The 6,075-nt window shown below is 36.6% G+C and overlaps 1 non-coding gene across 1 annotated transcript; it reads left to right on the forward strand.

Moving 5' to 3' along the window:
- The first annotated feature begins 5,306 nt into the window (after window positions 1–5,306).
- Window positions 5,307–5,378, forward strand: TRNAW-CCA (transfer RNA tryptophan (anticodon CCA)). The gene has a single exon. It is a non-coding gene; the product is annotated as a tRNA-Trp (tRNA).
- Window positions 5,379–6,075: the final 697 nt, after the last annotated feature.

The following is a 6,075-nucleotide window of genomic DNA, read 5'->3' on the forward strand; positions in this document are numbered from 1 at the left end:
AATTTGTAGCCGATTGGCTTCACAGGCCATAACATTTGCAAGTCTCTGCACACATCGTAGAAAAATCTCTCCAAAGTTCTGTATCAGTAATGAGAGTTTGTCTTTCCAATCTGTTTCTTAGGAAAAATGGAGGTAGTGTTGTTGTTATACAGGCATTTTCTAGGAGAATGGATGAGCTGACAGCCTGGTCTTCTGGCTGTTCTGTTGATCACAGAGAGCAGTTCTCGTCGTTCATTTTTAGACTTTTATACAACTCCATGGACAACATGATAAAAGAGAGAAAGGCAAGTGATATCTGTATGCATGCAGAATTAACAAAATTTGGGAATATTGATACTCTTCAAAAGATAATTTGTCTGCATTTCCATCATTTTGTGGGTCCCACTGGCATCTTGACACCTGCAGATTTTGGCTGCGCCTGTGTTGAGCAGATGCACCCTCCAGTACACTGGGTGTGGTTGTCAGGCTCTGTGCTTCCCTTCACAAGTGGGACTCCTGCCCCCAACCCCCGCGCAGGAAAGAGCTGAATATTGCATTTATCCTGTGTATTTCTTTCCATTTATGCTCTGCATGTCATTTCTGTTCATTAATATGATAATTAGAACATTTATCCTCTCTACCCCACCCTTTAAAAATCTAGGATTCAGTATCATTTACTACCCCCCATCCAGCCCAATTATTCCCTCTTATTGTCCATTGATGGGGAATTGTAAAAGTGAGTAAGAAACAGATGAAATATCTCACTGGTCAAAATCTCAGTGTTGGCTCTTTAATATTTTTAATAACATAGGGAAAATTAAGTGCCACTTAGTGTCAACTGATTTTTATTTAAAATATAATTCTTTATGTTTTTCAAAACTTGATTTCAACTTTATAGATACTATTTGCTTAGTGCAGTATGAATTTTAAATATGTACTTACAACTAACAATTAGTCATTAAAATATAGAAATATTGATACTATTAGCTAAACTTGAGTATCCACTAGGAGGAGCTGAGTACTTTATCAAGAATATAGAAGATTTATGTCTTAAAATAATTAATAAAATATTATCAGTATGTTGGGATTAATACTGATAAAAGTAAAATTAAGTTGCAATAAGTTGGATGTCATTATGATTGTATAATAACTTGGGAACTAGAAGTACAGAATGAACACCATTGTATGTTTCAGCTAACTAAATTACTAAAAGTTTTGAAGAAATTAAAATGAAACAGTATAGTTTTGATTTTGCACATCAAAGACTCACATGAATTTGTCTTGTTTCTTGAAAATGAAGCTAATTTATAGCCAGTATGGTAAAAATAGATCTAAAGTAGGATATAGAGAAAAACAAAGCAGACTTTTGGAATAAGAAACATAGTATATATCTAAAATCAGGCATACAGACCCATGGAACAAGATGGAAAGCCCAGAAACAAACCCATGCACTTATGGGTACCTTATTTTTGACAAAGGAGGCAAGAATATTCAATGAGGCAAAGACAGCCTCTTCAATAAATGGTGCTGCGAAAACTGGACAGCTATGTTAAAGAATGAAATGAGAACACTTCCTAATACCATACACAAGTGAAGTCACTCGGTTGTGACTGACTCTTTGCGATCTCATGGACTGTAGCCTACCAAGCTCCTCTGTCCATGGGATTTTCCAGGCAATAGTACTGGAGTGGATTGCCATTTCCTTCTCCAGGGGATCTTCCCAACCCAGGGCTTGAACCCAGGTCTCCCGAATTGTAGACAGACGCTTTACCGTCTGAGCCACCACAAAGGTAAACTCAAAATGCATTAAAGACCTAAATGTAAGACTGGAAACTATAAAACTGTTAGAGGAAAACATAGGCAGAGCACTCAATGACATAAATCAAAGAAAGATCCTTTATGACCCACCTCCTAGAGTAATGGAAATAAAAACAAAAATAAGTGGGACCTGATTAAACTTAAAAGTTTTTTCACAGCAAAGGAAACTATAAGCAAGGTGAAAACACAGCCCTCAGAATGGGAGAAAATAATACCAAATGAAACAACTCACAAAGGGTTAGTTTCCAAAATTTACAAGCAGCTCATACAACTCAATACCAGGAAAGCAAACAACCCAATCAAAAAATGGGAACAAGACCTAAACAGACGTTTCTCCAAAGAAGACATACAGATGGCTAACAAACACATGAAAAGATGCTCAGTATTGCTCATTATTAGAGAATTGTAAATCAAAACAACAATGAAATATTACCTCATACTTGTGAGAATGGCCATCCTCAAAACGTCTACAAACAATAAATGCTGGAGAAGGTGTGGAGAAAAGGGAATGCTCTTGCACTGTTGGTGGGAATGTAAATTGATACAGACACTAAGGAAGCTGGTATGGAGATTCCTTAAAAAACTAGAAATAAAACCACCATATGACCCAGCAATCCCATGCCTAGGCATATAACCTGAGGAAACCAAAATTGAAAAAGACACATACATTCCATTGTTCATTGCAGCACAATTTATTGTAGCTAAAACATGGACGCAACCTAGATGCCCAATCGACAGATGAATGGATAAAGAAGTTGTGCATATTCACAATGGAATATTATTCAGCTATAAAAAGGAACACATTTGAGTCAGTTCTACTGAGGTGGATGAACCTAGAACCTATTATGCAGAGTGAAGTAAGTCAGAAAGAGAAAGATAAATATTGCATTCTAATGTATATATATGGAATCTAGAAAAAATGGTACTGAAGAATTTATTTACAGGGCAGCAATGGAGAAACAGACATAGAGTATAGACTTACGAACATGGGGAGAGGGGAGGAGAAGATAAGATGTATGGAGAGAGTAACATGGAAATTTACTTTACCATATGTAAAATAGATGGCCAAAGGGAATTTGCTGTATAGCTCAGGAAACTCAAACAGGGGCCCTGTATCAACCTAGAGGGGTTGGATGGGGAGGGATATGGAGAGAGGTTCTAAAAGGAAGGGAAATATGTGTACTTATGGCAGATTTATTATAAGGTATGGCAGAAAACAACAAAATTCTATAAAGCGATTATCCTTCAATTAAAATAAATAAATTTTTTAAAAATTAAAAAATAAAATATAGTATATATCTAAGAAACCATATAGGTATGATGATATGAAGACATGATCAAGAATGAATTTTATCTGGGATGGTGGAAATATGTAAAAATGCCTGATTTGGTTATTTCCTATGTAAGTTTCAAAAACTGTGGCATGATACATGTGACAGTCAATCATGATCACTATGAATGAATTATATTTTAAACAAAAATGTAATTTGCAATAACTGCTTATATTCAAGGGCAGCCTTGGAGATGTAAGCTTATTGGCCAATTTTTTAATTCCTCAGGAATTCTGGTTATGGGTTTGATTCAAAATGTGCCTGGCATCATTAACAGGGTCTCTTTTTGAGTGTTCTGGATTCTGAAATTCTTTCTTAGCATAGGAGTGGTACAGAAAGTACAGATGGTACAAAATTTGACAGCATACTCGGATTTAAATGTTTGTCCATGTATAGGACAGCCTGGGGGTGCCTCAGCGGTAAAGAATCTGCCTGCCAATGCAGGAGATTCAGGTTCAATCCAATCCCTGGGGCAGGAAGATGCCCTGGAGGAGGAAATGGTAACCGATTTTAATATTCTTGCCTGGAGAATTCAATGGATGGAGGTGCCTGGCAGGTTCAAGGTGTTGCAAAAGAATTGGATAGAATTTAGCGACTAAACAACAGCAACAACAGCAGGATAAGCTCAGGCAGCAAGGCTGAATGATTGAAAGGGCTAAGTCTGCAGTCCGATGGGCTGACAATCACATGCTTGTTCTACTTATCACCTGGGTGACCTTAAGCAGTTTATTAACCTGTCTACACTGTTTATTAAGGAAATATTTGTCCTTAATAAGCAGTATTACTATCTTAAATGCGAGAGTTTATAATAAACATTTGTAGACACATGATGCCAAGTAACAGCAAAACAATAATAGGAAAAGACAGTATTTGTTGAGGATTTTCTATATGCTAACAACTGCAGATGGTGACTGCAACCATGAAATTAAAAGACACTTACTCCTTGGAAGAAACGTTATGACCAACCTAGACAGCATATTGAAAAGCAGAGACATTACTTTGCCAACCAAGGTCTGTCTAGTCAAGGCTATGGTTTTCCCAGTGGTCATGTATGGATGTGAGAGTTGGACTGTGAAGAAAGCTGAGCGCTGAAAAATTGATGCTTTTGAACTGTGGTGTTGGAGAAGACTCTTGAGAGTCTCTTGGACTGCAAGGAGATCCAACCAGTCCATTCTGAAGGAGATCAGCCCTGGGTGTTCTTTGGAAGGAATGATGCTAAAGCTGAAACTCCTGTACTCTGGCCACCTCATGCAAAGAGTTGACTCATTGGAAAAGACTCTGATGCTGGGAGGGATTGGGGGCAGGAGGAGAAGGGGACGACAGAGGAAGAGATGGCTGGATGGCATCACTGACTCAATGGATGTGAGTCTGAGTGAACTCCGGGAGTTGGTGATGGACAGGGAGGCCTGGCGTGCTGCGATTCATGGGGTCGCAAAGAGTCGGACCCGACTGAGTGACTGAATTGAACTGAAGCTAAGCATTTAATTTCTGCAACAACCTTATGATACAGATTGTTTCTTGTTAGTATTTAGAAGTACAGTTGATTTTTATAATGAACTTGTATTCTGTGACCTTTCTGAATACATTTATCAATTCCTTTAGATTTTTAAAATTCCTTAAAATTTTCAGAATATAGGATTATATTGTTTACAAATTGAGACATTTTTATTTCTTCCACTTCCTACTAGGTGCCTGTTATTTCTTTTTCTTACCCAATTGTATTAATTAGAACTTCCAATGTATTGTTGAATAAAAGAGGCAAGAGTAGACACTGCTGTCTTCTTGCTCATCTTAATGAGAGTGACTTTACTCTTCCAGCATTAAACAGAATGTTAGTTGCAGGTTTTTCATAGATGCCCATGGTCAAAATTTCCTTTTATTCCTACTTTATTGACAGATCTTTTTTTTTTAAATCAAGAATGGGTGATGGGTTTGTTAAAATTATTTTTCTCTGTTTATTGAGATGAGCCTGAGGTTTGTCCTTTAACAAAGGAATATTATATTGCATTAACTAATTTTTGAACATTAAACTAACCTGTATTCTTACAATAATTTTCATTTGGTTATGGTGTATACTTTTATATGTTTTGCTCATTTGTGATTGCTGTTTTTTTTGGATCAGCATTCACAAGAAACATTGATATTCGTGTCCTTCTATTGTGACATCCTTATCTGGCTTCCCTGGTGGCTCAGAGATTAAAGCATCTGCCTCCAATGCAGGAGACCCAGGTTCGATCCCTGGGTTGGGAAGATCCCCTGCAGAAGGAAATGGTAACCCACTCCAGTATTCTTGCCTGGAGAATCCCATGGACGGAGAAGCCTGGTAGGCTGCAGTTCACGGGGTCGCCAAGAGTCGGACACGACTGAATGACTTCACTTTCACTTTATCTGGCTTTAGCACTGGGCCAAAAATAGCAGCATAGAATGAATTAAGAAATGTTCTAGGCTTTGAATTTTGTTAAGAGTCTGTGAATGACTTACATCTCTTTTTAGATATTTGCTAGAATTTATCTGTAAAATGATCTGTGCCTGGATTTTTCTTAGGAACATTTTAAGTATCAACTTAATTCTTTTACTTGCTATGGATCTATTTCTATTTTTTAATTTCTTTTATCTATCAATTTAGATAGTTTTTTCCTTTTAGGACTTAGTCTGTTTAATTCAGGTTGTCCACTTTTTCAGGATAAAGTTTTTCTTATTTCTTTATAGTCCTTTTAATTTATGTAAGACTCATAATGATATGCCCTCTTTCATTTCTGGTTTTAATAATTTGTGTCTCTCTTTTTCTCTTGACCAGTCTAGATAAAGCTTGTCACATTTTTAAATTTTTCTAAAGAACTAGGTTTTCATTTCAGTGATTTTCTCCATTTATTTTTTGTTTCTCTATTTTACCAAATTCTTTTCTGATACTTATTTACTTGTTTCATTATTTCTTTGTAGTTTTCTC

This window comes from Budorcas taxicolor, chromosome 4, assembly GCF_023091745.1.
Source record: "Budorcas taxicolor isolate Tak-1 chromosome 4, Takin1.1, whole genome shotgun sequence".
Classification (NCBI taxonomy): domain Eukaryota; kingdom Metazoa; phylum Chordata; class Mammalia; order Artiodactyla; family Bovidae; genus Budorcas; species Budorcas taxicolor.